Source organism: Heloderma suspectum, chromosome 4, assembly GCF_057233095.1.
Source record: "Heloderma suspectum isolate Gila_16-S chromosome 4, 16-S_ref, whole genome shotgun sequence".
Taxonomy (NCBI): domain Eukaryota; kingdom Metazoa; phylum Chordata; class Lepidosauria; order Squamata; family Helodermatidae; genus Heloderma; species Heloderma suspectum.
Window position 1 is genome coordinate 50,983,207 of NC_139461.1, and position 27,954 is coordinate 51,011,160.

General features: G+C 48.0%; 1 protein-coding gene across 3 annotated transcripts in view; it reads right to left on the reverse strand.

The window, feature by feature from the left end:
• Positions 1–27,954, reverse strand: part of CHMP4C (charged multivesicular body protein 4C) — a 42,547-nt gene that overhangs the window by 13,224 nt on the left and 1,369 nt on the right. The window lies entirely within an intron of this gene.

A 27,954-nucleotide genomic window follows, 5' to 3' on the forward strand; every position in this document is an offset into this window, starting at 1 on the left:
GGCAGGATCCCAGAGAGCTTCTTGCACAAGCAGACTTTCGACAAGCACACAAATACCCCACACCATTCTGCAGGGTCCCCAACCCATAGAAGCACGGGAGGGGAGGGGGGGGGAGAGGTGCTGGAGTGGGTTAGAACACAAGAGGAAAGAGAAGTCCCTTTGCAAGAGCAGAATTCCACTTGAGATTCTCTAGATTCCTCCCAATATCTGTAGGTTTCCTTTTGAGTTTTTTTTTTTTAAAAGCGACCTGTCATATATTAGAATGGGGAGCCGATAACCAAGTTCCTAAGCCTGATCCTCATACAACCCATCATTCATTCATTCATTCCTTCATTCATTCCATTTCTGTTCCACCCAACAGCCAAAGCTGTATATCTTATATCAGATAAAATAAAGTTATAACATGTTGTACAGCATAAATTGAGGGGAGAATTATTGAAGTTTGTAGCTTATGAAATAAAAAGGCACCTCCCTCTGTAAAGATTATACATTTTGCAGGTTTGTTGGCTGAATGTAAAAATCAGTGATTTTTTAAAATTAAAAATGGATATTTCAAAATTTAAATTGGATTTTTAAAATGTAAATCAGATTTCAAAATGTTCTTAAAATAATTATTTTAAAAAGAGCCTAGGTCAAAGTTATCATCATGAAAACTATATGACTTCTAATTATATTCTATGAATATGTTAACAGCAGTTTATGGAGATGGGAGATAACCTGATTAGTCCTGTTCTGCACTGCAAACGGTGTACAGAAGTGCATGCTTGTTCTCTCTCGCTCTCGGCCTTGCCCTTGCCCTTGCCTCTCTCTAAGGGCAAAGCCAGAGAACGTTAATGAATAGAGAATTTAGGGAGATGGAGTAGATGTGAACAAGGAGGAGGAGTCTGGATATAAATGTAGGGGGGAGGGGAATATAAAGTGAAACCAAAAGTGAACAGAACATATTCATGCAGTCTTGACCAAGGTTGATTTGATTTAAATGAAATTTATTTAAATCATGATTTAAGTCATGATTTAAATTGCTGCTCTGAAGGACTCCATTTTAATGATGTAAATGACAGTTAAAATCACTAGTGAAGAAGATTCCATTTAATCATCATTTTTAGTAGAAGTACATTATTGTACTTAATACATATTCAGAGATGTAGGTTTCATTAGAAGATAGGTCCACACAAAGAAATTATTCTGAATTGTTTTCAAATTAATTTTCCTCTAAAAATGGGATGATAATTTGGTCCTAAATTTTTAGTACCAAATTTTAGTACTTTTTAGTACTAAAGCAGAATGAACTTCTTATAACAATGCTCTTTCCTTCAGGCATCTACAGTGGAAGATACAGCCAGCAGAACTTTCCTCAGGAGTCAGGTCTGTACGAATGAATTTTTAAATTTTAACAATCCATTTTTTAATTTTTTAAGAAGATCATTGATTTTTATCAAGTCTAGTCCTGATTCCTGTGGAAACTGCTGCATGTACCCTCCACTGGAGAAATACCTAGCATGGCAGCAGCATGCCATAAGGAGACCCCATTTGGAAATATTTTGTTTCTGTACCCACTGTGGGTAAAACAGGCGTGCATGCAAAATATAAACAGTGAACAAAGAAATGCAAGGTCTGGTTGCCCGAAGGAAATAGCATTATTATCAGAAGTACTACTACTTTGAAGATAATGAAGGGAGTGTGTCTGTATTCTCAAAACTCAATATAAAAATCAGTCTTTAATGGCTGAAGAAGAGGAGTTGATTATGACCTGGGCATCCAACAATGTTAAGATAAAAAGTTCTTGCTTTCGGTGATTTGCGGCACCCCATGTGGCACCCAGACCTCGATGGCCCCTCCCATTGTCATTTTTTCCGCTTCAGTGCAGATCAAGGCTGTCGCTGCTACCGCTCTCAAGCAGCTCGGCCATCCTCGTGCTACAACATCAAGGACTTTGGAGTAGTAACCCACTGGCCTCCAGGAAGGGCCCGCCCATTGGCAGAGCACCCCCGAGGCTACGCCCTTATTCTCATGCACATAGAGTCTAAACAGTCGACTGGGATTTGGCATGGCGAGGGCCGGTGGTGACACAAGGGCAGCTTTAAGGCTGAGGAAAGACTTATTCATTTCTTTGTCCATTTCCATTTGTCTAATTTATCCTTTTGCAGTGCCTCATATAGTGGTCGTGCTATTTCCCCATAGTTGGCTATCCACAGCCGACAGAATCCAGTCAATCCCAGGTAGGCCCTTAGCTCACAGGGGGACGTAGGGACAGGAGTGTCACGAATGACTTCGACTCTTTCTGATCCCAAGCTTCGGGTCCCCTTGGCTAAGTGGTAACCTAAGAATTTTACAGTTGGTCAGACTAGCTGCACCTTCTCCCTTGACACTTTATAGCCTCTCTCTGCTAGATGATTAAGGAGGGAAATTGTCCCATTTAGGCACATATCCTTAGCCTTGGCTGAGATCAAGAGGTCGTCACAATATTGGAGGAGATGCACCTCAAGGTGCTGATGGACCCAAGGCTCGAGGTCCTTTTGAAGTTGCTGACCAAAAACGACGGGTGCAAGATTGAGCCCCTGGGGGATCACTGTCCATGTTAGTTGAACCTTTGACTCACCCTCTGGGCTTTCCCACTCAAAGGTGAACAAAGGCCTCGAATCAGGGTGGAGCGGGATGCTAAAGAAAGCGTCTTTTAGGTCTATGACAGTAAACCATGCATGATCTTCTGGAATTCTTACGAGAAAGGTGTGTGGGTTAGGGACCACAGGGTGGGGGGCCTCGATTTGCTGGTTAATGAGGCGGAGGTCTTGCACAAGGCGAAACCCTTTGCCCCCCCTTTTGATACAGCAATAATGGGCGTGTTGAAGGGGGACATTATCTTGATGAGTCGGCCTTCCTCTCGGAGCTTCGTTATTACTGATTGTAGACCCAGCTTCCCTTGGCGGGAAAGGGGGTATTGTTTCATATGAACTGGTTTCGCCCCTTCCTTGAGAGGAATTTTGTATGGTGCCACCAATTTGGCACAAGAGGCCCCTCCAACCCCGGCCCAAACCAGTGGGTTGACTCTGTTTTCTATTAAGCACCAGTCTTCATTTGCCTCTGAGGTGGGTTCCTCCATGGCTTTAAAAAGGGCCATTTGATAGTTGCTGCTCTGTTGCTTGGGAAGTCGTACTTCCATTCTTCCATGAGGGGTGAAAGTGATCTCAATTTGGAGCTTAGTCAATAAGTCCCTCCCTAACAATGCCACCGGACAGGAGGGGGTACAGACAAACGTGTGTTCTAGGTGTGTTTCTCCAATTTTAGTAAACAAAGGACGAGAAAGGGGCACTCGCGTTGCCCTTCCCTTGACCCCCATTATGGTGGTAGTTCCCCCACTTCCCATTGGTGGCTTGTTAAGGGGGAGTATGGACAAGGCAGCCCCTGTATCCACAAGGGCATCATAGGAGCGACCCCCAACTTTAATTTTGACCATGGGGTCCTGTCTTGCCTCAGAAACGGCCAAGAGGGGTCCGGGCCCCGTTCTGTCCTAATCTCTTTCTTGTTCATACAACACTCTTTGTTCTTCCCCCCTGCTTTCTTTCTCTTTCTGTTTCAGGGCTTCACAGTCTTGTTTCCAATGCCCAATTTTCTACAGAAAGCGCACTGATCTTTTCCTAAGGGAGGCCCTTTTCTGTTCCCCTTTCCACCCTTCTTAGTCCCTCCTTTCTCTGGCTTGAGAACGGCAGCAAGTAGTTTTGCCTGCCTTTTATCTTTTTCCTTTTCTTCTTCTTCCTCTCGTCTTTCATAGACCTTCTGGGCTACCTCAACCAGGACTCCCAAATCAGCCGCCAGTCCTCCAACTTTTTGTAACTTCTTTCTAATATCTTGGCAGCTATTTCCTACAAACTGCGTTGTGAGAATTCGTAGGTTATTTGGGTCATTCAAGTCGATGTCAGTATATTTAGCAAAGGCTTCTCTCAGCCTTTCGAGGAAGACGGCGGGGGGCTCGCTTCTGTCCTGTTTCAACGTCAAGACCTTTTGCAGATTGGGGGCCCTTCGAGCGGCCTGTTTCATGCCCGCTAAAACAAGCCGAAAGTATTCAGCATGTAATTGCCTTTGCGCTGCCGTGGCCACTCCCCAGTCAGGCCTCCCAATAGGCAAAACCTCTGCCATTTGCTCCTCAGTCGCCTGGGGGTTCTCTTCTCTAAATCTAGTTCGCGCCCCCGCAAGAATAGTTGGCTTTTGACTAAGGAAGCAAGTGTTTAACAACATCTGTGTGTCATCCCAGGTAGGATTGTGTGTAAGCCTCACATTTTCCATTAAGGACAACAGTGGACCAGGGTCCTCTTCAAAGGGAGGATTGAACTGTTTCCAATTGTACAAATCAGATGTCGTAAAGGGAATGTAAACAGACATTGTCCCCTGTGGGTGTTGGGCGGTAGGATCGGGGACCTCTCTAATAGGGAAGATCAATTTTACTGGTGGCTGAGGGTCCTTTCGTAAATTGTAATTAGGCCCTCCTTTGGTTTCCTCCTCTTTATCAGGCACCTTTTCCTGGGTTCGAGGCCCCCAAGCACTCTTCATCTCTTTGAAATTTTTCTCAAGGGCATCCAAACAATCTTGGAGAGTGTCCTCGAACTCAGTCATAGACCCAATCTCAGGAATTTTTAACGGTTGCAACTCTTGGGCAGGGTCCCTTGGGGCGGGGCTGGGGCGGGCGTAGTCTCCCCGCGACAGCAGTCCCGTAGGGAGGAGGAAGCAACGGATCCTCAGGGGCCGTCGCTGCCACCCTAGGTGTTCCCTTCCTCGTCAATTTTTTCCAGTTATCACAGGGAGGGCCAAGGACATACATTTAACTACCCACGGGGCGGGCCTGCCGCCGAGAGGTACGCAAGTTGCCCATGAATCAATATAGGGAAACTGATCCCAACTTCCCCTTTGCGTTACTATTATGCGCACAGCAGATACCAGGGTTGGGTCAAAAGACCCCTCGGGTGGCCATTTAGGTTCTAATACCGGCCATTCCCGGGCACAAAGAAGGACAAGTCAATCCTTCGTCATCTTAGTTCCATAATCCTGCTTAAAATGTGACCAGTTGCGGAAACAATACTCCAAGGGTGTATGGGACTCTTCCGTGAGCCTGGATTGGGACCCGCCCATGACGGTGGGATTTCACTCAACAAATCTTGCGCTTCGCCCTCCTCTGACCCAGCCCGTCGCCGAGACAAGGAAATGCAGATCGGGGCTCCTCACTCGCTTCGCCCGTAGGCGTCTCACACAATCACAAACACACCACCGTCCCGCGTGTATCCCCTAAAGTAAGCTGTTTCACTTACCCAGAGGCCTCCTCTGTCCCGCCCGCAGCCGCGTCCAGCTGCCTATTGATCCACTGCCGGTGCCAAAAAGGAGTGATCACGTCTCCCTCTCCTTCTGGTGTTGGTCCCCAAGCGCCTCCGCCGCCGCCGTCGTGAGGAGAAGGCAGTGTAAAACAACCACCTGTGGCCACTTCTCCTCCGCGGCCCCTCGGCTCAGCGTGAAGGGGACGCGCCCCGAAGCAGGATCTGAGTCACGGCACCAAATTGTTAGATAAAAAGTTCTTGCTTTCGGTTTAGAAGAAAAGGATGCCAGGCAGGCAGCAGTGGATCCAACACTATTTTATTGAAACGTTTTGAAAACGGGTGCAGAGCAGTCTGGACCCCGAGACACGTGTGCAAAAGCCTTTTATACCATATCACTTCTATTGTTCTTGCCAGTAACCAATGAAACAGTCAGTACATCAGCTTACCAAGTTAATAGCCAATAAACAGTCAGTATCAGCTTACCAAGCCGTTAGTCATGAGCGCGTCATTATGGTTCTCCTTTTTGCTCCGCCCACATTTTTCCTGCCACTCGGGCTCCTACGTAACTGAGGCGCCAACGGTTATGGAGTCTCTTTTTCTAACAACAAGAATTATCTCTCCTTAATACCAGCTGTAATAAATTTCAGGGTTAAAAGTGGCCAGTTCAAGAAATACATGTTTGCTGATGAAGTGTTAAAGGAAGTCACACCAGTGAGCTGGTGGAAGTTACTTAAACAATTGCATTCAGAGACCACTGAAGTGGTAATTCCACTCTTAACAGCAGTAGCTTCTTCTACAGGGATACAGAGAATTTTTCTTCATTTGGACAAATTCTTTCTAAATTGAGAAATAAGTTTGGAACTGAAAAAAGCAGGAGAGCTTCCATTTCTTTTCCAAAAATGAACAAGGAAGACTTGGGTGGTGATGGTGGTGGTGAAGACTGAGTTAACAGTGCCATCCAATATTTTAAGTTTCTCATGTTGACTTTGTTGAAACTACCTAAATTTTATTTTTTAAAGAACTTTACATTCATCTAAAAACTGAAATAGTTAACCATTCAAACGTCCATGTGCATGTTTTGTTAATGTTGTTGTTTGTTGAAGAAGAAAATTAACCAGAAGAATAAACAATCTTATTAGTACAATTTAAAAGCCTGTTTGGCGGTGGTGATTCTGGCACATCATGACAAAAGTATCATGATTAATGGAACAATTGTAGCTGAATGACTTCACAAGTTCATTCTGCTTTAGGCCTAAAATGACCAAATTATCATCCCATTTTTAGATGAAAATTAATCTGAAAACAATTCAGAATAATTGCTTAGCACGTACCTACCTGCCTTCGGATGAAACTTACATCTCTGAATATGTGTTAAGGTTATATTAAACAATAATGTACTTCTACTAAAAATGATGATTAAATAGAATCTTCCTAACTAGTGATTTGACCTGCGATTTAAATAATTAAAACTGAGTCCTTCAGAGGAGCGATTTAAATCATGATTTAAATCAAATCAACTCTGACGTAGGCAAGTCTCACAGAGCTTTCTATATGTTTTTGTGTGTGTAAAGATTTGATTGCATTCGAATCGAAGTAGATTAACTCCATTTCATATGTGTATACCAGCCCGCTGGGACTCGCTGGATCAAGTCATCCTCCTGCTCTTGTTGAAAACACGCAGGCCGAGAGGCAGCAGGCAGCTGGGCCTGAGTATGCGGTTAAAAGGCAGCACTGGCCATGGAGGGATCGAGCTGATAACGGGAGCACGCCACAGCTGGGGGAGAAAAGCAGCAACAGCTGGGACCCATCAAGCTGCTGCTAGAGAGCTCTGGGGAGGAGCAGGAACAGGGAGAGAGTGGGGAGAGCAAAATAAAGGAAGACAGGCTGGTGAAAGTGACTTGCAAGAGGACAGACAGACAATCACTGCCAAGGAAGATGCTGGTGCACCTGCAAGCCCCACCTAGGTCTTCCTTCACTGGAAGACCTGGAAATTCCCAGATGGCAGCCACAGAAAACCTCAGGCATATCAAAACCTGGGTTTAGTTTCTCTCTCGGAGGCATCTAAAGAGTCCCCACCCACTGCTCAATCTGGAGAGCTACTTCCCTAGAAATGGACAACATCCACTGAAGGACAACTGTGAAGTGTTGCCACCTGAAAGGCCAGTACATCTAAAGGGGAGAGAGGAACATGTTCATGGTTTAAAGCTACAAGGGGCGGGAGGAAGGCATAATTCCTTACCCTGAGTTATTAATCTATATGCTTACTAGACCACAGCGCTGTAACTAGAAAAAGACCTACAATTAAAAGCTTGCTGCACTTACTTGTGCACTCCTGAAATTATGGAGGCTATGAAAGAGGGTGGGTTTAATGTGTCCCTTCTGAAGGACCCACTTACAATGTGTTTGACAAATATTTATCCTTACAGCTCATAACGCCTATGTTATGAGTAGGAGTGCCCAGCTGGTGCATCTCAGGTGAGCTGCTGCTGGATCCAATCTGCAAGATGATTAATAGCTCAAAGATATTTGTAGCTAGGGGAACTGAACTGATCACAGTCCAAGCTGTCCCTCAAAAGTAATTCCAAGGGAGTTTCTCTTGCTTTCAGCTAGGACCAAATTAAGAAATTTGGACAAAGATCTTATATTATATAGGAACTATTTCTTACAAAATCGTGGAGGATTGAGGGCAAATCTTAGAAATAATCCAATCAAAACAATAAAACTCTCATCCCATCTTCGCTTCTCTCTTGCTCACTCCTGTGTCCTTGAAACATGATGAAGCAGCTGCTATTATCTGAAGCAGAGGGTATATTAACCAAATTCAAATGCAATATTTATTTAGAATGTTTACATACCACCCAAGAATGAAAGTTCTCCAGGTGGTACAGTAAAAATGAAGAACATGCAAAGTAGTAAGATGCAAACATGAAATCTAAAGCAAAATTAAACCAGTAACAGCAAATAACATTAGTACAAAAGACCCAAAAAGCACTACAGGATCAATAATTTTAGAACAGAAAAGCTTAAGAAACTAGAAAGATCTTCATCTAGTGCAATGAAGACCACAGTGTAGGCACCAGGTGAGGGCATTCCATAACCAGGATGCCAGCACTGAAAAGTCCCTTTGCCAAGGACACCCAGAGAAGGCCTCAAAAGGTGATCTTAACGTACAGGTAGGTATATGTTGGATAGGCCATTTAGGGCTTTAAAGGTTAGTACTAGCACTGTAAAACTGTTTGAACCCAGTAGTGCTGGCATGAAGCATTCTGCCACAAACCATTACTGCTGAAAAATGCAGTAAGACAAACACAATCCACTCCCAACACAGCACCTTAACACTGTTCAGATGTATAGGAGACTAGTGGGGCTCAAGACATGTGGACTGTGTGGACCAAATACACTGAATGAATATCTGATCTCAAAAGAAAGTCTATATATTACACATGCCAAAGTCCTATGCCAACCAACACTGAGCTCTGCAACCTGTATAAATTATGCAGTAATGAAGAGCATGTGTAATGTGTGAGTGTGTGTGTGTGTGTATATATGTGTATATATATATATATATATATATATATATATGCCTCTCCATTCAACTTTTGTTAGTCATAGAATTATAGACACTGAAACCAATGGAAAATGGGAATTCCCAACTTCTGACATTTCCCCAACTACTTCTCTGCTTACATAACTGTCAAGTCCAGCTTTAAAAGAATATAAAGCAGAGATATTAAGATCTATACCTATTTTCAAATTCTGCACTGGTACAAAAAAATAGCACAGTGCATCTTCTGCAAGATCAAAATAGCAAATCCTGAAGTCCTGGGAGACTTCACAGAGAGACAGCACAGCACAGCTGCAGTATAACTGAGGAAACTGCCCTATACCAGTTCAGACAATTTGCCCATCTACCTTAGTATTGTCAGCATTGACTGGCAGTTTCCAGAGGGGCAGCCTTGTCAGCAGCAAAAATAAAGAGTCTCATGGCACCTTAAGGATGAACAAATTTATTCTGGTACAAGCTTCTGTGGACATTGTTCACTGCATCAGATGGAGAGGGTCTCCAGCAGAGGTCTTTCCCTGCTACGCTACCTGATCCTCTGAAATGGTGATGCCAGGGATTGAAACGGGCATTTTCTGCATGCAACTCAAGTGCTCAGCTACTGAGCTATGGTCTCTCCCCTAAGAGTTCTGCTATAAGCTCCAGAACTATTCGAGAGGATTGTTTGGGAAGCTGCTGGAGGTTTTTCTATAACCTTAAGTATGCGTAACTTGAGTCTCACTACTTACAACCCAGGCAGTTAACTTCTGGACAAGGGCAAGGCAATTAACGAGATTTCTTAAAACACATTAAATATAAATCACACAACTCGGCAGAATGTCAGGTAAGGGCAACCCCAAGGAGTCCTTTGCAGGATAGCCACGCACAACTGAGTAGCTTAGCACACTTCCTCAAATGTCCATGGGTGGACTGATCACAAACATCCCAGATCTGAGTTCGGATGACATGCTAACAACCTGTTTATGCAAACTGGAAATGGCTTATGCACAGTGCACGTCCCATCAAATCGTGAGTTAATTATGAATAACCTTAGTATAGTCATACGTACATACATACTAATGACAGGACCCTTCAAGTGGCGGCACCCTGGTCATGGAATGCCTACCTGGAACCTATGTTGTGGTCTTTTTTTGGCCCCAGGTGAAGCCCTTTTTATTTTCCCAAGCTTTTTAGTCCCTCTGTTTTTTTAAAAAAATGGGCCAGTTCACACATCACAGTGGCAAATTGTGGGTTAATTAATAAACAGTTCAAGGGGAGAGGGTTAAACGCCTTCCAATCAGTGCTATGGTCCCAATGCAAATGTTTCCACCCACATACACACACAGCTGATATAAGACTTTTATACACCATAGGAAATCCTATTCACGCATCTCCCACCTCAAGTCTAGCATGGGTCTTCTATAAAGATGCCACAGACGGGGAAAATGAATTGCTTATTTTATAATAAAAAATTATTACATTATTTTTTTCTTTTTATATTTGTATAGTTTGCAAATTAAGTTTACACAAGCTACTTCCTAGAAGATGAGAGCAAAGCAGCAATTGGGATTATTTTCCCACACAGTTCTCTGCTCCCCTTTAGCCTTCTTGTGAACAGGCTGCTAGGCTTGTTCTGTGGTAACAGGACTTACATCACTGCCAGCCTTCATGTAACAATGCAATCATGATGAAATGAATCATACACTTGGAACGCTAATCATCACGAGCCATGCAAAACAACATGAACAATGAGTACACTCTAAGTGTCTACTAGCAGCCACCTAGGCTTGTTATTATTTTGTATTTTCCTAGAGTTTATGTATCTTCGAGATATACTTTCAGAGCACCTAGAGCAGGTGTGCAAACCCTCTTTCAGCCCAAAGGCCAAATTCCATTTCAGAGAAGCTTTCAGGGGCCGCATTCCAGTGGTTGGCAGGGCCAAAGGGGCAGAGTCAAAATACCAATGTATTTTAGCTTAAAGCTCTTTACTCCCAGTGACTAAGCCTTAGGAGAGGCATTTCAACCTTTTAAAATGGGGCAGGGGAGAGGGAGGGACTGCACAGAAGCCAAGAAACCACCAAATGATTGGTGGTCGGGGAAAAGGGGGTGGGGCTAAGAGAAGGGGGCACAGTCATTTGAGGAACCCCAAAGGGCTTCATCGGGGCCCCAGGACAGCTAGATTTGGCCTGTAGGCCAGAGGTTGTGCATTTCTGATTTAAAGGATATTTGGCGTCCAGAAAAATGAAATACCGTTTTCAGAAAAGACATCCATGCTTGGCTAGAACATGGCTATGGATATATACTGGAAATTATCTGTGATGTAATCAGGGACAAGTGACAGCTCCCCCTCTATGTCTGTACCATGTTGGGTTATATCCAATGTTAGTCCTACTTAGAGTAGACCCACTGAAGTGTATGGGACTTAAGTTAGACTAACATGGGATACAACCCATTATGTTTCCATTTTTAATTATTTGGAGGTTTTGTATTACCCAGTTATACAACTCCAGTGCAGGAATGCACATCTAGCAGGATTGTTTTAAATTTTTAAAAAGAGCTATCGGCTAAGGATCCACACAAAGCCCCATCCTTTTCTTTAGGGCTGTGTGTCAAGGGCTCCTTGGAGGGCTCTCTCAGTCTAATCCAGTAGCCAAGTCCAGACACAGACAAAGGGATTCTTTTCAAAGCTTTATTCTTCTTTTACAACTTAACTCTACAGGTAGCAACTAGATCTGAGCAGCAGCATCCCTATGCCCTAAGTTCATAGAATCATAGAATAGTAGGGTTGGAAGGGGCCTACAAGGCCATCGAGTCCAACCCCCTGCTCAATGCAGGAATCCAAGTCAGAGCATCCCTGACAAATGGCTGTCCAGCCTCGTCTTCAAGGCCTCCAGTGTGGGAGAGCCCACCACCTCCCCAGGTAATCGGTTCCATTGTCGTATTGCTCTTACAGTCAGGACGTTTTTCCTGATGTTCAGCCGGAATCTGGCTTCCTGTAACTTGAGCCCATTATTCCATGTCCTGCACTCTGGGATGATCAAGAAGAGATCCTGTCCTTCTTCTCTGTGACAACCTTTCAAATACTTGAAGAGTGCTATCATATCTCCCCTCAGTCTTCTCTTCTCAAGGCTAAACATGCCCAGTTCTTTCAGTCTCTCTTCATAGGGCTTTGTTTCCAGTCCCCTGATCATCTTTGTTGCCCTCCTCTGAACCCTCTCCAGTTTATCTGCATCCTTCTTAAAGTGTGGTGCCCAGAACTGGACACAGTACTCCAGATGAGGCCTAACCAGTGCTGAGTAGAGGGGAACTAGTACTTCCCGGGATTTGGAAGCGATGCTTCTATGAATGCAGCCCAAAATAGCATTTGCCTTTTTTGCAGCCACATCACATTGTTGGCTCATATTCAGCTTGTGATTGACAACATTTCCAAGATCCTTCTCGCTTGTAGTGTGGTTGAGCCAAGTTGGAACAGTTGGTCCCCGTTTGAAAGGCAATTACTGGCAGACCCCGGAATATAAGGACTAGGGAGAATCCCTCCCCTTTTCCCTTGGATCCTCTGGGCGCAACTGTTCTTTGAGCGCCAACCGGGCGCTACGCCTCCTTTCCGCGCCCTCCATTTGGCGCCGCTCTCTGCGTCTGCGCCGCGCATTCACCAAGTCTGCTATCTCTGCTGGGTCACTCCCTGGACTGCTTTCTAATCTAGGAATGTTGGTGGGAGGAATCTCTGTCAGCTGCGGGCCCTGGGAAAAAGGGGCGCGCTCCTCTCCCAGGAGCGACTGCTCTTCCTCCGAATCAGAACTACTCTGGGATTCTATGGGCTCAGTGTCCACCCTGACACTGTGTCAGTCCCCCTCCATTCTTTGGAGGCTATATGCTTTCCCCCTTCTTTTTAGAAGTACACATCTAGGCAGGTTTAAATAAAGTCAAGAGTGGGGCAAACAGCACCACAGTTATACTCTCCCTACAACAAGACCATCCCTGGGTTGCTGTGGCAACAAGTCATGCTGTCATTGAAGAGATGCTATCATGCAAAGGTTCTTGGGAGAAGTTTTCACAGATTGTGTAGAAAGCTGTAGGGCAAGATCTGTTTATATCTTATCTATAGTTCTGTTCATTATTCAGGTGAGATATCAGACATGGGACTATGCCTGGATAGCTTTAAAGCAGGGATGGGGAACATGGTGCCGTCCAGATGTTGCTGGACTGCAACTCCCATCAGCCCTAGCCAGTTTAGTCCATGGTAAGTGATAATGGGAGTTGCAGTCCAAGAACATCGGGGCGGCACACATTTCCCATCCCTACTTTCAAGGCTGCTTCAAAAGCAAGCTGAGGATGCCAGCATGGCTTTTTCCTGGCTCCTTTTTCATAAATACAATACACATTTCCTTATCTACAGGTCACACGCCAAGGAGGATTTCCTCTACACCCTTCCTAGCAAAAAAGCCCTTGTGATCTGGCATCACTTGGAAATGATGAAGGTTAAGTCAAACAACATGTTATGCAAAGGACACATTTTCAAATGCCACTTTCTTTCCTCCTTGGGCACCATGGCCCTAATACAGATCAGGAGGGGGAGGTGCACAACAGCTTTTTCTAGTGTGGGGGGACCCTTAACATGGCTAGTTCTAAGTACGGCTATGCACTGCTTCGGCCCAAGGCCCGAACCCTGAGTCGAAGCGGGCTGCTTCAGGCTACTTCAGTCCCCTTCCGAGGCAAAGCAGAGGGGGCATGAAGCGACCCGGAGAGGGTCGGGGGCTCTCCAAAGAGCTCGGTGCACTTCGGAGCTTCAGCACCCCGGCCCAGCGCCTCCAGCTCCTTACCTGAGGTGAGTCACAGGAGTCACTGCTTCTGTTGTCTCAGTCGCCGCCTCCTCTGCTGCCGCTGCCATCACTGCCGCCCGCTGCCACCAGCTTCTGAGCCCTGGACATGTGCTAGCTCTTGTCCCACCAAAAAGAGCTGGCACTCATCCAGGGCTCAGAAGCGGGCAGCAGCCGGTGGGGGCAAGTGGCAAAGGCCACCTCCACCGCTGCTGCCACTGCTATCACTGCCACCATCATTGCCACCACCGCTCCTGCCCGCTGCCCACTCCTGAGCCCTGGATGCACACTGGCTCTTTTTGGTGGGAGTCACTATTTTTAAAATTATGACTCCTTGCAACAAGAGCCGGTGCACATCCAGGGCTCAGAAGCTGGCGGCGGCAATGACAGAGGTGGCGGCAGCAACAGTGTCGGAGGAGGAGGCAGCAGTGGAGGCAGCAGCCCAGGTACGGAGCTGGTGGTTTGCGCAGGGGTGTCAGGGGGGGGCTGAAGTGGGATTCGGATGGCCAAATCCCGCTTCAGGGCCGAGTCAATTCGTGGGGGCCCAAATCAACCCAAGCCAAATTGGACCTGCCTTGGAAGTCACGAAGCAGCTTCCAAGTTGAGTCAAGTCGGGGGGGCCCAAATCAGCCCAAGCCAAATTGGACCTGCCTTGGAAGTCACGAGGCCGCTTCCAAGTCAGATCGGGGGATCGCTGCGCAGCCCTAGTTCTAAGCATGCTTTTTTAAATGCATACGTACCATACGTGTATCTCTGTTAACAGCCCCACAACGACCACTGCCAAGTTTTGCTTTCCATACTCTACAGCTGCCTCGCCTCCTGAATCCACCAAATGTTAATCCCGGCATAGGCCCTCCAGATGTTTTGGACTATAACTCACATAATCCCTGGCCATTGCCATGCTGGCTGGGGCCATGGGAGGCAGAGTCCAAAGCCTCTGGAAGGCACCAGGTTGCTACCCCTCAATGCACAGCCTTTCATGTGGCTGAACCCTAAACAGTTAGGTGTCTAACTATTCATCAGTGTTGTTAACAAAATACATTCTTATTCAAACAGCTGCTGCACAAATAAATACAGACAAATGTTTGAAAGGTCCTAAAGGGAGTCCCCTTCATGGATCACTGCCTTGTTGTGGCGAAGGGGCTTGCGTAACTCAGTGAAGCCATAAGCTATGCCGTGCAGGGCCACCCAAGACGGACAGGTCATGGCAGAGAGTTCTGACAAAATGTGGTCCACTGGAGAAGGAAATGGCAACCCACTCCAGTATTCTTGCCAAGAAAACCCCATGGAACGTATCACAAGGCTAAAAGAGATGACGCCGGAAGATGAGCCCCTCAGGTCGGAAGGTGTCCAATATGCTACTGGGGAAGAGCAGAGGGTATTTCCAAGTAGCGCCAGAAAGAGTGAAGCGGCTGGGCCAAACCTGAAAGGACACTCAGCTGTGGATGTGTCTGGCGGTGAAAAGAAAATCCGATGCTGTAAAGAACAAAATTGTTTAGGAACCTGGAATGTCAGATCAATGAATCAAGGTAAGCTGGAGGTGGTCAAACATGAGATGGCAAGATTGAACATCGACATCTTGGGAATCAGCGAACTCAAATGGACAGGCATGGGCGAATTTAATTCAGGTGACCATCATATCTACTATTGTGGGCAAGAATCCCTTAGAAGAAATGGAGTAGCACTCATAGTCAACAAAAGGGTGGGAAAAGCAGTACTGGGGTACAATCTTAAAAATGATAGAATGATCTCAGTACGAATCCAAGGCAAACCATTCAACATCACAGTAATTCAAGTCTATGCCCCAAACACTGAGGCCGAAGAAGCTGAGGTTGATCGGTTCTATGAAGACCTACAACACCTTCTAGAACTAACACCAAAAAAAGATGTCCTCTTCATCATAGGGGATTGGAATGCTAAAGTAGGAAGTCAAGAAATCACCGGGATAACAGGCAGGCATGGCCTTGGTGTACAAAATGAAGCAGGACAAAAGCTAATAGAGTTTTGCCAAGAGAACATGCTGATCACAGCAAACACTCTTTTCCAACAGCACAAGAGGCGACTCTACACATGGACATCACCAGATGGTCAATATCGAAATCAGACTGATTATGTCCTTTGCAGCCAAAGATGGAGAAGCTCCATACAGTCAGTAAAAACAAGACCTGGAGCTCACTGTGGCTCAGATCATGAGCTGCTTCTTGCAAAATTTCGGCTTAAATTGAAGAACGTAGGGAAAGCCACTAAACCGTTCAGGTATGACCTAAATCATATCCCTGATGAATATACAGTGGAGGTGAGGAATAGATTTCAGGGATTAGACCTGATAGACAGAGTGCCTGAGGAACTATGGACGGAGATCCATAACATTGTTCAGGAGGCAGCAACGAAATCCGTCCCAAAGAAAAAGAAATGCAAGAAAGCAAAGTGGCTGTCTGATGAGGCTTTACAAGTAGCTGAGGAAAGAAGGGAAGCGAAAAGCAAGGGAGAAAGGGGAAGATATACCCAACTGAACGCAGAGTTCCAGAGAATAGCAAGGAGAGACAAGAAGGCCTTCTTAAATGAACAATGCAAAGAAATCGAGGAAAACAACAGAATGGGAAAGAATAGAGATCTCTTCAAGAAAATTGGAGATCTCAAGGGAACATTTTGTGCAAAGACGGGCATGATAAAGGACAAAGAAGGCAGGGACCTAACAGAAGCAGATGAGATTAAGAAGAGGTGGCAAGAATACACAGAAGAACTATACAGGAAAGATCTGAATGTCCCTGATAGCCATGATAGTGCGGTCACTGAACTTGAGCCGGACATCCTCGAGAGTGAAGTCAAGTGGGCCTTAGGAAGCATTAGTAACAACAAAGCTAGCGGAGATGACAGTATTCCAGCCGAGCTATTTAAAATCCTAAAAGATGATGCTGTTAAAGTGCTGCATTCAATATGCCAACAAATCTGGAACACTCAACAGTGGCCACAAGACTGGAAAAGGTCAGTTTACATTCCAATTCCAAAGAAGGGCAACGCCAAAGAGTGTTCAAACTACCGCACAATTGCGCTCATTTCACATGCCAGCAAGGTGATGCTCAAAATCCTACAAGCTAGGCTTCAGCAGTATGCGAACCGAGAACTACCGGAAGTACAAGCTGGGTTTCGAAGAGGCAGAGGAACTAGAGATCAAATCGCCAACATTCGCTGCATCATGGAGAAAGCAAGAGAATTCCAGAAAAACATCTGTTTCTGCTTCATTGACTACGCTAAAGCCTTTGATTGTGTGGATCACAACAAACTGTGGCAAATTCTTAAAGTGATGGGAGTACCAGACCACCTTACCTGTCTCCTGAGAAACCTGTACGAGGGTCAAGAAGCAACAGTAAGAACCAGACACGGAACAACCGATTGGTTCAAAATTGGGAAAGGAGTACGACAAGGCTGCATATTGTCACCCTGCTTATTTAACTTATATGCAGAGTACATCATGAGAAATGCCGTGTTGGATGAATCAGAGGTCGGATTTAAGATTGCCGGGAGAACTATCAACAACCTCCGATATGCAGGCGATACCACCCTAATGGCAGAAAGCGAAGAGGATCTCAAGAGCCTCTTGTTGAGGGTGAAAGAGGAGAGTGCAAAAGCTGGTTTGAAACTCAACATTAAAAAAACTAAGATCATGTCATCTGGCCCTATCACTTCCTGGCATACAGAAGGGGAAGAAATGGAAGCAGTGACAGATTTTACTTTCTTGGGCTCCAAGATCACCGCAGACGGTGACTGTAGCCATGAAATTAAAAGACTCTTGCTCCTGGGGAGGAAAGCTATGGCCAACCTAGACAGCATAGTCAGAAGCAGAGACATCACCTTGCCGACAAAGGTCCGTCTAATCAAAGCTATGGTTTTCCCAGTAGTAATGTATGGCTGTGAGAGCTGGACTATAAGGAAGGCTGAGCGCCGAAGAATTGATGCTTTCGAACTGTGGTGCTGGAGAAGACTCTTACGAGTCCCCTGGACTGCAAGGAGGTCAAATCAGTCCATCCTAAAGGAAATCAACCCTGAGTGCTCATTGGAAGGACAGATAATGAAGCTGAAGCTCCAATATTTTGGCCACCTAATGCGAAGAGAAAACTCCCTGGAAAAGACCCTGATGCTGGGAAAGACTGAAGGCAAAAGGAGAAGGGGACGGCAGAGGATGAGATGGCTAGATAGCATCACGGGTGCAATGAATATGAACTTGAGCACGCTCCGGGAGAGAGCGCAGGACAGGAAGGCCTGGCGTGCTATGGTCCATGGGGTCACGAAGAGTCGGACACGACTGAACGACTGAACAACAACAACAACAACAAAAGGGAGTGCTTCGCACAAAAGGGTTGATAAACAGATGAAGGGGCATGTGCTCGTTTTTTCAAAAGTAAATCCCACAGAATACAGTGCGGCTCATTCCTAAGCAATGGTATAGAAGACTTTCCCCAGCCAGGCACCCTCCAGATGTGTTGGAGTACAACTCCCATCATCCCCAGCCAGCACATCACTCCTGGCTGGAGGTGATGGGTGTCATACTCCAACACATCTGAAGGGCACCAGGCTGGGGGAAGCTGCTATACAGGATTGCAACTTTCATCTTTTAATTTGGGTGGAGCCAACACTTCTGTTATACTGAAGGTTGAACGATGAGCGCTGCCACAAAGCCATTCTTTCAGTATATTATTATGTAAGTTTAGAACACACCTACGTGACTTAATGCTGCTATTTTTATTGGCTAGCTAGGGTGGGGCACAGGAAAAGCACTGACATCGTTGTTGCACACAGTTCTAATTCTAGGTTAGCTTTTGTCAGTGCTAAAATGCAACAATAAAAAGACCAAAATAACAAATCCAAGAATATTCTTCATAGTAACTTATACCACATAATGATCTTCGGTACAGTTTTAACACACTGTGCTGGTAAAATTTTGCGCATAAACTAAAAAAAAAAAAAGGAGTCAAACCCGTGTGCAATACTTTACAAGTACAATAATATACGCTAAACACAACATCGCCAAAAGATACAAGATTTCGTATGCTTAAGGAACTTTTGAGACAGTTAAAGCAAGCAGACATACATCACAATCCTAGACCCACTTTCATCTTAGTCCTCAGTTCATTTATATAAAATGATTTGCAGGGCAATTCTGAACATGTAAAAAGGAAGTCCTACTCAGTTTGATGGGATTTATTTTCTGGTATATGTGTTTAGGACTGCAGCCTACATTTAGTACAGCTGGACACCATAGCAAAACCTAGAGGTGCAAGATACCATTTTTGGTCACAGCCTGAAGTTATCCAATTCTGAAGAACCTTTAAACCGGGGGTGCAGAACTTCTTTCAGCCTGAGGGCTGAATTCCATTTCAGAGAAGTTCAAGGAGGCACATTCCAGTTGTGGGTGGGGCTGAAGGCAAAAGGGGCAGAACCACAAATACCAAAAATACCAGCTTATTTTAGCCTAAAGCAATTACTGCCACTCACTAAGACTTAGGAGAGGCATTTCAACCTTTTAGAATGGGGGGGGGGGATTGCACAAAAGCCGGGGAACCACCAAACGGTTGGTGGCTGGAGGAAAGGGGGTGGGGCAGATTGGAACCCTCGGAGGCCCGGATTTGGCCCCTGGGCCTGAGGCTCTGCACCACTGCATTAAATTACTAATACTGTACTTCGTCTGGCCTACTTATTTATTAACCTAACTAAGATCAAGGTACCCGACTTCCAAGTGGGTAGGTATAAAGTTCACTGTTACACAAGGTGATTAGGAAACAAGGGGCTGTATACAGAGATAGGAATATGTAGACATAGTTTAGGGGATCTAATCTAGTGAACTTGGGTTCTCCTTTCTGCATGCAGGGACAGTGTGGGTAAAATTTCTGGCAGTGGTACATGGGCATCTGCTCATAGGGGCAAGGGGGTGCAACTGCCCCCTCCCCGACTCCAGTCAAGATGTCATACTGAGAGCCACAGCGGCAGCTGCTGTGCTGCACCTGCCTCATCTATCTCTTCCTTCAGTTCCCAGCCACATGGACAAGGCTCAGGACAGGAGGTCAGTAAATTAAACACGGGAGGGGCACTATGGGAGCACCTCCTTCCAAGGCAAAGAGATAGTAGGAGGCAGTAGCATGACCAGGTTCCCCCACACCGAAGTAGCTCCATTCTGAGAGTGGCAACAGCACCTTTTATTTATTTATTTATTATTAAATTTATTAATCGCCCATCTGGCTGGTCACTAGGGATGGTGGAGAATTTCTCCCCGAAACTTCGGGGGGCCGAGCGCCAACGTGTTCGGCCCCCCGAACAAGTTTCGGGGAGAAATCCTCCGAAACCCCCCCCGCCCCCCGCACCCCCCCCGGGACGGGACTTACCTTCACCGAATGTCCCTCCCGGTGGCGGGTCCGGCCGGCGGTTCGGCGGGTGTTCGAGCGGGGCGGGAGCGGCAGCCGGTCTTTTGACCGGCTGCCGCCGCCGCCATTGCAATCAAAGAAAAAAAAAACGCACCCTGATAGGCTACGTGACGATTCACGTAGCCTATCACGGCTAGATCTGCAAAGTCAGCCGTGATAGGCTACGTCAATCGTCACGTAGCCTATCACAGGTGACTTTAAAAAAAAAAAAAGCGCGTACGGATAATGGCGGCCCCCATAGGGAGCCGCCATTCCCGTACCTTATTTGGTCGCTGTAGTCTACGTAAATGTTTACGTAGACTACGGCGAAAATAAGGGCAACGCTATTTGCGTTGCCCTTATTTTCGCCGTAGTCTACGTAAACATTTACGTAGACTACAGCGACTAAATAAGGAACGCGAATGGCGGCTCCCAAGGGGGGCGCCATTAGCGTACGTGCTTTTTTTTTTTTTTAAAGTCACCCGTGATAAGCTACGTGACGATTGACGTAGCCTATCACGGCTGACTTTGCAGATCTAGCCGTGATAGGCTACGTGAATCGTCACGTAGCCTATCAGGGGGCATTTAAAAAAAAAAAAAAACTTTCGCGTTCGCGGCCGGGCGAGGCGGGAAGCCTCCTCCCCGGCCTGAATTTCGGCCGGGGCGAGGCAGGAAGCCTCCCCCCCGGCCTGAATTTCGGCCGGGGCGAGGCAGGAAGCCTCCCCCCCCCCGGCCTGAACTTCACGGGGGGAGCAGCGAAGCGCCTCCCCCCCACCGCGAACGTCCTTCGACGACAGGTAAGGGACTTTCGTCCACCCCTACTGGTCACCCAGCCACTCTGGGCGATGTACAACATACAATAAAAACCGTTTAAAACAATAAAATTCTACAATAAAAACATTTTCTAAAATACCCTAACCCACCCCAAATGCCTGCCTGAACAACAACATTTTTAATGCACGACGGAAGCTCATTAAAGAGGGGGCATGACGGAGTTCCCTAGGGAGGGAGTTCCACAGAGTGGGGGCCACCACAGAAAAGGCCCTCTCCCTCGTCCCCACCAGTCTAGCTGTCCTGGCTGATGGGACAGAGAGAAGGCCATCCGAGACTGATCTTGTTAAGCGGCGTGTCTGGTGCTGCTGGAGGCGCTCCTTAAGATAGGCTGGGCCAGAACCATATAGGGTTTTAAAGGTCAAAACCAACACCTTGAATTTGGCCCGGAAAACAACTGGTAACCAGTGCAACTCCTTCAGCACTGGAGTGATGTGATCTCGCCGGCAGCTGCCTTTAATCAGGCGAGCCGCCGCGTTCTGTACCAGCTGCAGTTTCCGAACCGTCTTCAAGGGTAACCCCACGTAGAGCGCATTACAGTAGTCTAAACGAGAGGAGACCAGGGCATGTACTACCGATGGGAGTAGATGGTCGGGAAGGAAGGGGCGCAGCCGCCGTATCAGATGGAGTTGATACAGCGCTGTCCGGCTCACAGCTGACACCTGAGCCTCCATGGACAGCTGGGAGTCCAAAATGACCCCCAGGCTGCGGACCTGGTCTTTCAAGGGTAGCCATACCCCATTCAACATCAGGTCAACATCCCCCAGCCTCCTCTTGTCTCCCACCAAAAGTACCTTGGTCTTGGCAGGGTTCAGCTTCAGCCTATTCCTCCCCATCCAGCCACTCACCGTCTCCAGACATTTGGACAAGGATTCTATGGCCAACCTTGGTGAAGATTTAAACGAGAGGTAGAGCTGCGTGTCATCCGCATATTGATGACACTGCACCCCAAACCACCTGATGATAGCCCCCAGTGGCTTCACATAGATGTTAAATAGCATCGGGGAGAGGATGGAACCCTGTGGCACCCCACAATTAAGTGGCCACGGGTCCGAAAGCTCCTCTCCCAGTGCTACCCTCTGGTACCTGCCGGAGAGGAAGGACCGGAACCACCGCAATACAGTGTCCCCAATGCCCAACCCCTCCAGGCGGTCCAAGAGGATACCGTGGTCAACGGTATCGAAAGCCGCTGAGAGGTCGAGGAGAACAAGGAAGGAGGATTCACCCCTATCCAGAGCCCTCCTCATATCATCTACCAAGGCGACCAAGGCCATTTCTGTGCCATGCCCAGGCCTGAAGCCCGACTGAAATGGGTCTAGATAATCAGTTTCTTCCAAGTGTGCCTTCAACTGCACCTCCACCACCCACGCAATCACCTTGCCCAAAAATGGCAGATTTGAGACTGGGCGAAAGTTGTTCAAAACTTGAGGATCCAAGGAGGGCTTCTTTAAGAGCGGTCTTATCACTGCCTCCTTGAGGGCTGATGGCATCACTCCCTCAAGGGAGGCGTTCACCACCGCCTTGATCCCCTCACCCACTCTCTCTGCAGCTCATAATGAGCCAAGATGGGCAAGGATCAAGTAAGCAGGTGGTCGGCCGTACCGATGAAAGCACCTTGTCCACTTCATCAGGAGGAAGAAGCTGGAACCGATCCCACAAAACCGGTTTGCCACAGGCCACCTCTTGCTCACTAACTGTATCCACAGCGTGCAGAGTAACACACCTAATCTGATCAATTTTATCTGCAAAGTGCCTTGCCAAGGCCTCACAGGAGGCCTTAGAATGCTCCAGTGGTTCCGGAGCCACAGGACCGACCAGGCTCCACTCCGGACCACTTGGAACAGCCTCCTGGGACAGCACTCTGCAGACGCGATGGAGGCAGCATAATATTCCTTTTTTGCTGCCTTCACTACCACGTGATAGGCTGAAGATACAGCTCTAGCCTGTGTCTGATCATCTTTTGAGCGAGACTTCCGCCACCGGTGCTCTAGCCGTCTCACCTCCTGTTTCAGAGCTCGTAACCGCGGATTGAACCATGGTGCAGTACGAGCCCTGTTCAGGGGGAGAGGGTGTTTCGGAGCCACCTGATCTAATGCCCCAGTGATTGCGGCATTCCAGCCACCCATCAGGGTCTCGACCGAGTGGCCGTTGGCATGCCCCAGAGAATCCCCAAGCGCGTTCAGGAATCCATTTGGATCCATAAGACGCCTGGGGCGGACCATTTTAATGGGTCCTCCACCCCTGCGGAGGGGTTGTGGAACCGAGAAGTCCAACGTCACCAGATAGTGATCTGACCATGACAAGGGGGTGGTGGATATACCCCCGACTTCCAGATCACTCCCCGCTTCTCCAGAAACAAACACAAGGTCTAGTGCATGACCGGCTACATGGGTGGGCCCAATTAGAATATGGTGCAGCTCCCAGGAGGCCATGATCTCCATGAAGTCCTGAGGTGCTCCTGTGAGGATGGCCTCCGAATGTACGTTGAAGTCCCCCAACACCACTAAGTTAGGGGACTGTACACGCACATCAGAGACCACCTCCAGCACCTCGGCCAGGGAGTCAGTTGTGCAGCGGGGTGGACGGTACACGAGAATCCCCAGACTGCCCTTCGGGCCCAACCTCCAGCACATGCACTCAGCAACCTTGGTCTCCCAGAGAGGGGGTCTGGTGAAGACCAAGGACTCTCGGTAGATAACAGCCACTCCCCCTCCCCGATCCCCAGCCCTCGGCTGCTGTGCATACGAAAATCCAGCTGGACACATGGCTGCAAGGGTTAAAGCAGCAGCCTCGGCCAGCCAGGTCTCCGTAATACATGCCAGGTCTGCACCCTCATCCAGGATCATGTCATGGATGAGGGAGGTTTTCTGGGTAACAGACCTGGCATTGCAGAGCAGCAAACGAAGGCCAGAAGATGGGGTCACGCCTCCCCCAGCCATCCTTTGGCTCTGGACAGGCCCGGAGCAGGGGACAGATACTACACATCTCTCCCTTGTTCCCCTTACCTGGCATGGCCTGCCCCTAGCGCTCCGCCAGCGCCTGCCGCCCAGCCTCGGTATCTTCTGGCCCCCAACACTCCCCCCACTGCCTCCATCAGGTGGACACATGCCCCCTCGCTCCCGCCTATCAGGCAGGCTACCCACCCCTAAAACCACAACAAAATCCTCCAGGAAAAACACACACACACACACACACACACACACACACACCAATTAAAAATCCCCTTAAAAATAATGCCAGGCCGGAGTCCACAGGGAAGGCCAGGTGGTGGTGGTGGTGGTGGCGGCAGCAGCAGTAGCAGCAGCAGGCCCAGCAGCAGCAGGCCCAGCAGCAGCAGGCGCGCCTCTTCCCCGGTGATGGTGGTGGCCTCTCCTGCAGGCCCTGGCTCTTCCAGGCCACCTCAGCCAGCCAGCTTATGTAGCCCCTCCAAGGAGGGCAGGTGGAGCAGCACAGCTGGCTCGGTACCTGGGGGCCTGGTCCTGTGTACACCTGTCCTGCCTATCGCCACTCTCCAGTTCCCCGCAACACGGCCCAGCCAGTCCTATCTCTATTCTCCAATTCCCTGCAACCCAGGCCAGGCAGCGGAGATCAGTTAATTAAACCTGGGGCTGGCAGGGCAGGATACCGTCGAGCTCAGTTGGGAGTGGCTGCAATGCAGATGGTAGAATGTGGGTAGGCCTGGAAGGGGTGGTGAGGCCAGCTTTCTGGCAGGCCCAGCCAGGAAGCACTGTGGCCTGTTAGGCCCTCAGTTTGGTAGCCTGTGGGAGCACCTGCCTTGTAAAGCAAATGGGCAGTAGTAACTGCAGTCTCATTTTAAACAAAAATCAAAAATCCAGGAGTTTCCTATTGCTGGGTTTGGCCATTAGCGTGTCTACCAAAAAACAAAAGATGGCAGCAAAGACAAGAGGTCATAGAATCATAGAAGTATAAAACAGGACTGCAAGGAGGTCAAATCAGTCAATCATAAAGGAAATCAACCCTGAGTGCTCATTGGAAGGACAGATACTGAAGCTGAAGCTCAAATATTTTGGCCACCTAATGTGAAGAGAAAACTCCCTGGAAAAGACCCTGATGCTGGGAAAGATTGAAGGCAAAAGGAGAAGGGGACGGCAGAGGGTGAGATGGCTAGATAGCATCACCGATGCAATGATTATGAACTTGAGCACACTCCGGGAGAGAGCGGAGGACAGGAAGGCCTGGTGTGCCATGTGTCCATGGGGTCACGAAGAGACAGACACAACTTAACGACTGAAAAACAACAAAAGGGTTGGAAGGATCCTACAAGGCCATCAAGTCCAACCCGCTGCTCGATACAGGAATCCAAGTCACAGCATCCCTGACAGATGGCTGTCCAGCCTTGTCTTGAATGCCTCCAGGGTGGGAGAGCCCACCACCTACCTAAGTAATTGGTTCCATTGTCATATTGCTCTAACAGTCAGGACGTTTTTCCTGATGTAAAGCCGGAATCTGGCTTCCTGCAACTTGAGCCCATTATTCTGTGTCCTGCATTCTGGGATGATCGAGAAGAGATCCTGGCCTTCCTCTCTGTGACTACCTCTCAAGTACATGAAGAGCGCTATCATATCTCCCTTCAGTTCATGATCTTTCTAACTCAGGTCTTGTTAAATATGTTTTTTCTGAGTTTATAAACATGTTAAAAAGTACCTCTACAATGTGTGCAGAGAAAATTCAACATTTTTATATCCATATTGCAGGAAGCAGGGGTGTGGCTGAGAAAGTGTGGGTGACACAAATCCTGTGACGTAGCACAGTGCTATTCCCATTTTGTGGAGGGGTATGCGTTAGGGGAGCGTATGACAACTCTGCAGTATAGTCCAGTGTTGTTGCTGTTTAGGGAAATGCAAATGGCTGTGAAATTGATTATAGCAGCCGTGAAATTCCATTTTTAGCTCTCACAGGAGGCCCAAGTGGAACTTCTCCCCATCTCTGTCTTAATATTGGCCTTGGAGCTGAGACACTGCGCCATGCAGCTCCACAGAGGTTAGCGTTTTCTCATGTATTGTAGAAATGAAGAACCCTCTTGTGAAGGTATCTGAATCTATTGTACTGCAAGCTGAGCAGGTCAACCCGCCCCTCCCTGCCCCCACAATATTAACCATGCCCTTCAACCCTATAATGAATGGCCTGTGGCCCAAAGGGCCATTACAGGGGTGAAGGGAGTCATGGAGAAAACTGAGGGTTTTAGCTGTCAGTGGAAAGACATCGGCCCTGGTCAGACACGACGGTGGAGAGGGCAGTTACAGTAACCACACTGCGGGGTAGTTACCACTAACCACGTTGCACGCTCCCATCACAAGATCACGGAACACAGCCTGCAGCATGGTTGCACTAACCACCCCCTGCTCCACTAACCCCCGCAGTCCTCCAGCCCGCTCCACCATGCATCCCAGCAGCCCATGCAGCAGAAATGGCCATGCATGGCCATCATGGAGCCGGCACGACAGCTGCCACCTCCCGAATGGTCTGCAGTACTCGGGAGGCAGGCCTGCTCTGCCACTCACCGCTGCCGCCAATCCCTACCCCATCTGCCACCACTGCCCCAATGAGGAAGCTGCATGTCTGACCTGCCAGTGGCTCCCACTTACGGGCCGAAAATGTGGCTTAGGATCCAGCACAGTCGTGGCGGATGCAGCTGCTTGTGCCAGGGAACCCGGCGTGCTCAGGGTCGTTGTGCTGATAACAGCAGCATGAGAGTGAAAACATCTTTGTGCCTGCCATGCTTCTCTGACTGTATATGGCAGGCGGGGACCGACAGTGCTGGGGCTGGCTCTCAGCTGAGGCATCATGTGTTGCTAGGCAGATGTCGACCGCGAAGCTCTCACGCTGGCAGGAGCGGCGGCACCATTTCGTCTCTCTTGCCACAGAGCTCTATGGCGGTGCTGGATAACCACGGAGGCTTAGCAGACAACACAGGAAGCCACAGAAAGAGCCGCTAGCCCTACTGCAGGGTGCGGTTAGTGAGCGTGATTGCACCGTGGTTATGTAGCCACCATGGTTGGGAAAAATGTCCCCCACACAACATGCTAAGCCATCATAATTAGCTTACAATGTTTAACCATCATGGCTGAGCGTTAAGTATGAACAGGGCCATTGTCTGGACACCAGGTCTACCTAGTGAGAAACAACAGAGAAGTAGACCTGGTATACAAATTCCTCAGGCTAGATCTACCTGTCTTGGTAGACCTGGTGCCCAAGCCTTATCATTGCTCAGTCACCTGGGCCGTATCTATATGGTGCCGCTTTGACTCCCCACCCCGTCGCAACTGCGCAGTGATTCAGCTTCAAGTCAGCATGTCCTGCGATACACTCGCGATGTACTGCATGCTTCCATTACAGACTCACCGTGCCCTGGGGGGGGGGGGGGCATTTTACTGAAATGCACAGTTGTGCAGTCCCGTGAGTGTGAGGGTGGGACACTTCAGTGGCTGTTTTGTGTCCGAGGGGCTCTGCTGTGTCCTTCCATCCCTTTTTATGTAAAAAGTGAGCGTTTTGTGCTCCTTCATTTCCACACCATCAGTTTGTCAGTTCCCCAGCCCGAGACTCTCACGATGGTTCACACTCACAAGCGTGAATGCTACATGCCCAGCCATTGCTCCAAAATGGTGGCTGAAGCGATGTTGGTCCTTCCCCAAGACCCCCTCCCCCCCAGCCCTTGGGTACTCAGTCCACAACCGATGCAAAGATACGAAGCTGCAAAACTGTGTGAAAGTGTGATTAAATAGATGAAAACACCCCTCTGTGCCTCTGTAACTGCACAGCTGCGAAGGGATGGGGGAGTAAAGGGTGACGCAGGCACTACACACAACTACAACATGCCCACTGTAAGATACGAAGTCAGTTTGAGGAAGGAACAGATGGCCCGCAACAACAGGGGAACCCACAGCAACCCCAAAAAAACACAGTAAAACGACTCCTTGGAACTCCGCTTTTTCTGGGCGAAAACCACGGATGGCTGCAAAGTCGTGACTGTGTCATCTGTCACGAGGCCCCTTGACTCGCACCCGCCCTGGAGTAAAAGCCTGGTGTGGATAGGATCCAGATCTACCAGA